Source organism: Oncorhynchus tshawytscha, unplaced genomic scaffold (genome assembly GCF_018296145.1).
Source record: "Oncorhynchus tshawytscha isolate Ot180627B unplaced genomic scaffold, Otsh_v2.0 Un_contig_4401_pilon_pilon, whole genome shotgun sequence".
NCBI classification, from domain to species: domain Eukaryota; kingdom Metazoa; phylum Chordata; class Actinopteri; order Salmoniformes; family Salmonidae; genus Oncorhynchus; species Oncorhynchus tshawytscha.
Genome location: NW_024609094.1, coordinates 1 through 10000, shown reverse-complemented (window position 1 = coordinate 10000; position 10000 = coordinate 1). Strand labels below are relative to the sequence as shown.

At 45.0% G+C, this 10000-nt stretch overlaps 1 protein-coding gene across 1 annotated transcript in view; it reads right to left on the bottom strand.

Moving 5' to 3' along the window:
• The window catches only part of LOC121844268 (EH domain-binding protein 1-like), a gene marked incomplete at its 3' end in the record, with an annotated part of 102279 nt that extends 92943 nt beyond the window's left edge, over positions 1 to 9336 (bottom strand). The window contains exon 1 of the mRNA XM_042314191.1: positions 9267 to 9336. The remainder of the gene's footprint in view (positions 1 to 9266) is intronic.
• Between the last annotated feature and the right edge of the window lie 664 nt (positions 9337 to 10000).

Below are 10000 nucleotides of genomic sequence, written 5' to 3'. Positions count from 1 at the left end.
TCACCATTCAGTCAGTTCAGTCAGTCAGTATGTCATCCATTCAGTCAGTTCAGTCAGTCAGTATGTCATCCATTCAGTCAGTTCAGTCAGTCAGTATGTCATCCATTCAGTCATGTGTTTGAGTTGCAATAGGAACTAAATCAAAGGGAATAGAACAGTCTCATCAGTGTGTTGATTGGAACCAGTGTGTTGATTGGAACCAGTGTGTTGATTGGAATCAGTGTGTTGATTGGAATCAGTGTGTTGATTGGAATCAGTGTGTTGATTGGAACCAGTGTGTTGATTGGAACCAGTGTGTTGATTGGAACCAGTGTGTTGATTGGAACCAGTGTGTTGATTGGAATCAGTGTGTTGATTGAAACCAGTGTGTTGATTGGAATCAGTGTGTTGATTGGAACCAGTGTGTTGATTGGAACCAGTGTGTTGATTGAAACCAGTGTGTTGATTGGAACCAGTGTGTTGATTGGAATCAGTGTGTTGATTGGAATCAGTGTGTTGATTGAAACAAGAGTGTTCAAAATGATCTGAATTCTCCAAAGGTCTTTTACCTACCGACAGACAGAGTGGGATTCACTACAACAGTCAAAAGACCGAATGTAAAGGCCTACAGTCCCCCAAACACCGTCGGATTCATTATGTTACAGGATCACTACAGTAGACAATTATATGTTACATAACACACAACAGCATGGCCCATTTAGATAGCGGAATAGGTCTAATTAGATAGCGGAATAGGCCCTTTCAGATAGCGGAATAGGTCAAATTAGATAGCGGAATAGGCCCATTTAGATAGCGGAATAGGTCTAATTAGATAGCGGAATAGGCCTATTTAGATAGAGGAATAGCCCCATTTAGATAGCGGAATAGGCCCATTTAGATAGCGGAATAGGCCCATTTAGATAGCGGAATAGGCCCATTTAGATAGCGGAATAGGCCCATTTAGATAGCGGAATAGGCCCATTTAGATAGCGGAATAGGCCCATTTAGATTAGGCCCATTTAGATAGCGGAATAGGCCAATTTAGATAGAGGAATAGGCCCATTTAGATAGAATAGGAATAGGCCCATTTAGAATAGGCCCATATAGATAGAATAGGCCCATTTAGATAGCGGAATAGGCCCATTTAGATAGCGGAATAGGCCCATTTAGATAGCGGAATAGACCCTATTTAGATAGCGGAATAGATCTATTTAGATAGCGGAATAGGCCCATTTAGATAGCGGAATAGGCCCATTTAGATAGCGGAATAGGCCCATTTAGATAGCGGAATAGGCCCATTTAGATAGCGGAATAGGACCATTTAGATAACGGAATAGGCCCATTTAGATAGCGGAATAGGCCCATATAGATAGCGTAATAGGCCCATATAGATAGCGGAATAGGCCCATTTAGATAGCGGAATAGGCCCATTTAGATAGCGGAATAGGCCCATTTAGATAGCGGAATAGGCCCATTTAGAAATAGGCCCATTTAGATAGAGGAATAGGCCCATTTAGATAGCGGAATAGACCCATTTAGATAGAGGAATAGACCTATTTAGATAGCGGAATAGGCCCATTTAGATAGCGGAATAGGCCTATTTAGATAGCGGAATAGGCCTATTTAGATAGCGGAATCGGCCCATTTAGATAGCGGAATCAGCCCATTTAGATAGAGGAATAGACCTATTTAGATAGCGGAATAGGCCCATTTAGACAGCGGAATAGGCCCATTTAGATAGCGGAATAGGCCCATTTAGATAGCAGAATAGGCCCATTTAGATAGCGGAATAGGCCCATTTAGATAGCGGAATAGGCCTATTTAGATAGCGGAATAGGCCTATTTAGATAGCGGAATAGGCCCATATAGATAGGATTTAGATAACGGAATAGGCCCATTTAGATAGCGGAATAGGCCTATTTAGATAGCGGAATAGGCCCATTTAGATAGCGGAATAGGCCCATATAGATTAGGCCCATATAGATAGCGGAATAGGCCCATTTAGATAGCGGAATAGGCCCATTTAGATAGCGGAATAGGCCCATTTAGATAGCGGAATAGGCCCATTTAGATAGCGGAATAGGCCCATTTAGATAGCGGAATAGGCCCATTTAGATAGCGGAATAGGCCTATTTAGATAGCGGAATAGACCTATTTAGATAGCGGAATAGGCCCATTTAGATAGCGGAATAGGCCTATTTAGATAGCGGAATAGGCCCATTTAGATAGCGGAATAGGCCCATTTAGATAGCGGAATAGGCCCATTTAGATAGCGGAATAGGCCCATTTAGATAGCGGAATAGGCCCATTTAGATAGCGGAATAGGCCCATTTAGATAGCGGAATAGGCCCATTTAGATAGCAGAATAGGCCCATTTAGATAGCGGAATAGGCCCATTTAGATAGCGGAATAGGCCTATTTAGATAGCGGAATAGGCCTATTTAGATAGCGGAATCGGCCCATTTAGATAGCGGAATCAGCCCATTTAGATAGAGGAATAGACCTATTTAGATAGCGGAATAGGCCCATTTAGACAGCGGAATAGGCCTATTTAGACAGTGGAATACACCTATTTAGACAGTGGAATAGACCTATTTAGACAGTGGAATAGACCTAGTCTAAATCATATTGACTTTCTATTTTGCAGCTCAGGCAGTTATTCAAGACAAGGCTCTCCTGTGTCTTTAAAAAAAAAACATTTTATTTAACCTTTAACTCGGCAAGTCAGTTAAGAACAAATTGTTATTTACAATGACGTCCTACACCGGCCAAACCCGGGCGACGTTGGGCCAATTGTGTGCCACCCTATGGGACTCCCAATCACGACCGGTAGTGATACAGTCTGGAATGGAACAAGGGTCTGTAGTGACGCCTCTAACACTGAGATACAGGGCCTTAGACCGCTGTGATACAGCCTGGAATGGAACCAGGGTCTGTAGTGACTCCTCTACCACTGAAGATGCAGGGCCTTAGACCGCTGTGATACAGCCTAGAATCTGTAGTGACTCCTCTACCACTGAAGATGCAGTGCCTTAGACCGCTGTGATACAGCCTAGAATCTGTAGTGACTCCTCTACCACTGAAGATGCAGGGCCTTAGACCGCTGTGATACAGCCTGGAATGGAACCAGGGTCTGTAGTGACTCCTCTACCACTGAAGATGCAGTGCCTTAGACCGCTGTGATACAGCCTAGAATCTGTAGTGACTCCTCTACCACTGAAGATGCAGGGCCTTAGACCGCTGTGATACAGCCTAGAATCTGTAGTGACTCCTCTACCACTGAAGATGCAGGGCCTTAGACCGCTGTGATACAGCCTGGAATGGAACCAGGGTCTGTAGTGACTCCTCTACCACTGAAGATGCAGTGCCTTAGACCGCTGTGATACAGCCTAGAATCTGTAGTGACTCCTCTACCACTGAAGATGCAGTGCCTTAGATCGCTGTGATACAGCCTAGAATCTGTAGTGACTCCTCTACCACTGAGATACAGGGCCTCAGACTGCAACGCCACTCAGGAGTCCCTTCATCATTCTCACACAAGTCATTTCCTGAAGGTCCAAGCCTCGATACTGCGCCATCTACTGGTATGACGGCGTTAGTGAACGCTGCTGTCAAACCAACTCTAGACTTTTATTATGGAAATGAAACCGGAAGCTTCAAAACGTCTGGCCTAGATTCGCTAGATTGACTAGCCAACCTCCACGAGCTCCGTTTGGTTCATGTGCTTTGCAGAAGCCACATTCCTGACACAAGTTGGTCGGTATAAAACAAGATGTGTAACCGAGTAAAGTAAGAATTCAACGTGTAAACACTCCTCCATCGTCCTGACATATCCATAGAACCATATATATATATATATACATATAACCATATATACATATCCATATAACCATATATACATATCCATATAACCATATATATATACACATATCCATATAACCATATATATATATACACATATCCATATAACCATATATATACACATATCCATATATATATATATATATATATAACCATATATATATATACATATAACCATATATATATATATCCATATAACCATATATATATATATCCATATAACCATATATATATATATATATCCATATAACCATATATATATATATATCCATATAACCATATTTACAGTGCCTTGCGAAAGTATTCGGCCCCCTTGAACTCTGCGACCTTTTGCCACATTTCAGGCTTCAAACATAAAGATATAAAACTGTATTTTTTTGTGAAGAATCAACAACAAGTGGGACACAATCATGAAGTGGAACGACATTTATTGGATATTTCAATTCTTTTGAACAAATCAAAAACTGAAAAATTGGGCGTGCAAAATTATTCAGCCCCTTTACTTTCAGTGCAGCAAACTCTCTCCAGAAGTTCAGTGAGGATCTCTGAATGATCCAATGTTGACCTAAATGACTAATGATGATAAATACAATCCACCTGTGTGTAATCAAGTCTCCGTATAAATGCACCTGTACTGTGATAGTCTCAGAGGTCCGTTAAAAGCGCAGAGAGCATCATGAAGAACAAGGAACACACCAGGCAGGTCCGAGATACTGTTGTGAAGAAGTTTAAACCGGATTTGGATACAAAAAGATTTCCCAAGCTTTAAACATCCCAAGGAGCACTGTGCAAGCGATAATATTGAAATGGAAGGAGTATCAGACCACTGCAAATCTACCAAGACCTGGCCGTCCCTCTAAACTTTCAGCTCATACAAGGAGAAGACTGATCAGAGATGCAGCCAAGAGGCCCATGATCACTTTGGATGAACTGCAGAGATCTACAGCTGAGGTGGGAGACTCTGTCCATAGGACAACAATCAGTCATATAGCACAAATCTGGCCTTTATGGAAGAGTGGCAAGAAGAAAGCCATTTCTTAAAGATATCCATAAAAAGTGTCGTTTAAAGTTTGCCACAAGCCACCTGGGAGACACACCAAACATGTGGAAGAAGGTGCTCTGATCAGATGAAACCAAAATTGAACTTTTTGGCAACAATGCAAAACGTTATGTTTGGCGTAAAAGCAACACAGCTCATCACCCTGAACACACCATCCCCACTGTCAAACATGGTGGTGGCAGCATCATGGTTTGGGCCTGCTTTTCTTCAGCAGGGACAGGGAAGATGGTTAAAATTGATGGGAAGATGGATGGAGCCAAATACAGGACCATTCTGGAAGAAAACCTGATGAAGTCTACAAAAGACCTGAGACTGGGACGGAGATTTGTCTTCCAACAAGACAATGATCCAAAACATAAAGCAAAATCTACAATGGAATGGTTCAAAAATAAACATATCCAGGTGCTAGAATGGCCAAGTCAAAGTCATGACCTGAATCCAATCGAGAATCTGTGGAAAGAACTGAAAACTGCTGTTCACAAATGTTCACATCCAACCTCACTGAGCTCGAGCTGTTTTGCAAGGAGGAATGTGAAAAATGTTCAGTCTCTCGATGTGCAAAACTGATAGAGACATACCCCAAGCGACTTACAGCTGTAATCGCAGCAAAAGGTGGCGCTACAAAGAATTAACTTAAGGGGGCTGAATAATTTTGCACGCCCAATTTTTCAGTTTTTGATTTGTTAAAAAAGAAATATTTGAAATATCCAATAAATGTCGTTCCACTTCATGATTGTGTCCCACTTGTTGTTGATTCTTCACAAAAAATACAGTTTTATATCTTTATGTTTGAAGCCTGAAATGTGGCAAAAGGTCGCAAAGTTCAAGGGGGCCGAATACTTTCGCAAGGCACTGTACATATCCATATAACACACAGGATGTTCACAGAGGTAATTTCACGTTTACAGCTTTTATTAGGATCCTAACGATTTACTTCTGGATTTTGTTCCGTTCCTAACGATGTGCAGGTTCAGCCGTTGGGCAGCCGTCTGGATCCATGGCAACTGTCTGAAGACTCTATGGAGCTGAAGACCATCTGCTTTGTCAAACCCCCCCCCCAAGCTGAGTAATCTGCTGCCAACTAGTCCAGTCAGTCTGTCAGTCTGTCAGGAGGTCTTTGATGTTTTCTCTCAACTTGGAGCACCGTCATCTCAACCTCTTCACTTCCACATCTTCCCCCTGTATCCCCCTTTCTCTCGCTCTGTTTCTCCTTCTCTTCTTTATACCTCACCCCTCTCTCCCCTCCTCCCTCCCTCTCTCCCCCTCCATCCCCCTCTCCCCCTCTACATACCTCCCCCAGCTCTACATACCTCCCTCCCCCTCTACATACCTCTACATACCTCCCCCTCTACATACCTCTACATACCTCCCCCTCTACATACCTCTACATACCTCCCCTCTCTACATACCTCTACATACTGTCCCCCTCTCTACATACCTCTACATACCTCCCTCTCTACATACCTCTACATACCTCCCTCTCTCTACATACCTCTACATACCTCCCTCTCTACATACCTCCCTCAGGGAGTACAGGAGGGGGCTCCCCTCCCTCTCTACATACCTCTCCCATACCTCCCTCTCTACATACCTCCCCTCTTGTCTCTTACATACCTCCCCCTCCCCTCTCTACATTCCTCCCCCTCCCTCTCTACATACCTCCCCCTCCCTACATACCTTCCCCCTCCCTCTCTACATACCTCCCCCTCACCCTCCCCCTCTTCCTCTCCGTGACATACCCCTCCCCTTCTACATACCTCCCTCTCTACATAGGGGGAAGAGAGGGGAGAGGAAGAGATTGGGAGATGAGGGGGAATGGAGGTAGAGAGGAGGGAGAGAGAGGAAGAAATTGGGAGATGAGGGGGAGAGGTAGATGGAGGTAGAGAGAGAGGGGGAACGAGGGAGTAAGAAAAGGGAACGAGGGAGTAAGAGATGGAGGGAGAGAGAGTGGAAGAGAAGGGGAGTTGAGGAGAGAGAGAGAGAGAGAGAGAGAGGAGAGAGAGAGAGAGAGAGAGAAGAGAGAGAGAGGGGGAAGAGAGGAGGAAGAGAGGGAAGAGAGGGAGAGAGGGGGAGAGAGGGGTAGAGAGAGGGGAAGAGGGGGGGAGAGGGAGAGGAAGAGGGGGATGAGGGAAGGGGAGAGAGGGAAGAGAGAGGAAGAGAGGGGAGGAAGAGAGAGGGGGAGAGAGAGAGGAAGAGAGGGGAGCGAGAGAGGAGGAGAGGGAAGAAGAGGAAGAGGGGAGGAAGAGAGAGGGAGAGAGAGAGAGGAAGAGAGGGGAGCGAGAGAGGAAGAGAGGGGGAGAGAGAGAGGAAGAGAGGGGGATCAAGATAAAGAGAGGGGGGATGAGGGAGGGAAGGGGAGAGGGGAGGGAGAGACATTTTTGGAGAGATACTAGTGGACTGGCTTCATGCTAACCAGGAGTCTCCTACCCATCTGTTGTTTCCCTCTCAGTAGAAAACACACAATATAATGGTGCCGTGCCAAGGGTTCCACACAGTGACGGTCAGACTGGGGAAAGTCAGGACGGCACCTTTCAGCACTAGAAGAAGAAAGCTCTTCCCGACCTGAGACTGAACTCCCCAAGGTGGACTCATTCTTTGAACACACACAGTGAAGGTATGAGCGTCCTACGACAAACACTCTCACATGATGTTCCAAACACCACTTCATTCCCCGTCAATGGAGATGCACTGAGTGTTTTTACTGAAGGACTGTGAATGAATATCGGTCTGACCACTAGATGGCAGCATGTGAACATCTAAATGCCAGACCAGTACAGCCCATATAACCCTGTCCAGCCCATATAACCCTGTCCAGTCCATATAACCCTGTCCAGTCCATATAACCCTGTCCAGTCCATATAACCCTGTCCATATAACCCTGTCCAGTCCATATAACCCTGTCCAGCCCATATAACCCTGTCCAGTCCATATAACCCTGTCCAGTCCATATAACCCTGTCCAGTCCATATAACCCTGTCCATATAACCCTGTCCAGTCCATATAACCCTGTCCATATAACCCTGTCCAGTCCATATAACCCTGTCCATATAACCCTGTCCATATAACCCTGTCCAGTCCATATAACCCTGTCCATATAACCCTGTCCAGCCCATATAACCCTGTCCAGTCCATATAACCCTGTCCATATAACCCTGTCCAGTCCATATAACCCTGTCCAGTCCATATAACCCTGTCCAGTCCATATAACCCTGTCCATATAACCCTGTCCATATAACCCTGTCCAGCCCATATAACCCTGTCCAGTCCATATAGCCCTGTCCAGCCCATATAACCCTGTCCAGTCCATATAGCCCTGTCCAGCCATATAACCCTGTCCATATAACCCTGTCCAGCCCATATAACCCTGTCCATATAACCCTGTCCAGCCCATATAACCCTGTCCAGCCCATATAACCCTGTCCAGTCCATATAACCCTCCATATATCCAGCCCATATAACCCTGTCCAGCCCATATAACCCTGTCCAGCCCATATAACCCTGTCCAGCCCATATAACCCTGTCCAGCTCATATAACCCTGTCCAGCCCATATAACCCTGTCCAGCCCATATAGCCCAGTCCATATAGCCCTGTCCAGTCCATATAACCCTGTCCAGTCCATATAACCCTGTCCAGTCCATATAACCCTGTCCAGCCCATATAACCCTGTCCAGCCCATATAGCCCAGCCCATATAGCCCAGTCCATTTAGCCCAGTCCATATAGCCCAGCCCATATATCCCAGTCCATATAGCCCAGCCCATATATCCCAGTCCATATAGTCCAGCCCATATAGCCCAGTCCATATATCCCATATAGCCCAGTCCATATAGTCCAGCCCATATAGCCTAGTCTAGCCCAGCCCATATAGCCCAGTCCATATAGCCCAGTCCATATAGCCCAGTCCATATAGCCCATATAGTCCAGCCCATATAGCCAAGTCCATCTAGCCCAGTCCATCTAGCCCAGTCCATATAGCCCAGCCCATATAGTCCAGCCCATATAGTCCAGCCATATAGTCCAGCCCATATAGCCCAGTCCATATAGCCCAGTCCATCTAGCCCAGTCCATATAGCCCAGTCCATCTAGCCCAGCCCATATAGCCCAGCCCATATAGCCCAGCCCATATAGTCCAGCCCATATAGCCCAGCCCATATAGCCCAGCCCATATAGTCCAGCCCATATAGTCCAGCCCATATAGCCCAGTCCATCTAGCCCAGTCCATCTAGCCCAGTCCATATAGCCCAGTCCATCTAGCCCAGTCCATCTAGCCCAGTCCATATAGCCCAGCCCATATAGCCCAGCCCATATAGTCCAGCCCATATAGTCCAGTCCAGCATAAGTGATGGGAGAGGTAATGTGTACTCACATTTTCTATGACAAACGTCCACTCCTTGTCTTCAAACTCCTCTGCGTGGGGGTCCTAGGAGAGAGGAGAGGAAACAAAACGGAGATATTCAGACCCTTCCTTTCCACACTTCGTTACCTTACAGCCTTATTCCCTCAATCTACACACAACACCCCACAATGACATTAATGCAAGTTAGTGCTAGTTTGACCACCAGAAGGCATCTTTGAGAAGCATTTGATAGTCTCCCATATTGGCATTACTAGATAATTTAATACCTTTTTGTAATAACATAGCACAGGGGATTGATTTCAAGAAATGTTATTCATATTATTTTTTATTCCGTGAAAACGGAGAACGAAACCCTCTGGGTTTCCGTTAGATGGCGTGGAACATATGTCGCTGTACAACGTGATGGTCGGGAGTAGGCCACAGCATAAGACGATTGGAGGATTGTAAATTCATATCTAAGGGGCATAACATTGCCACACCTAATTGTAGTGTAACCAATACTCATTTTGCCTATGGTAGGCCGACAGAATATCTATGAATATATTTTTTTCCAATGACGTGACTCTCAGCCAATAATTATAATTATTTATTTCTGGAGAAACCTAACTTGACTATTTTGCAGATATCACTTGCTTATATTCAGTCAACAGATACACAGTTGAAGTCAGAAGTTAACATACACTAAGGTTGGAGTCATTAAAACTAGTTTTTCAACCACTCCACAAATTTCATGTTAACAAACT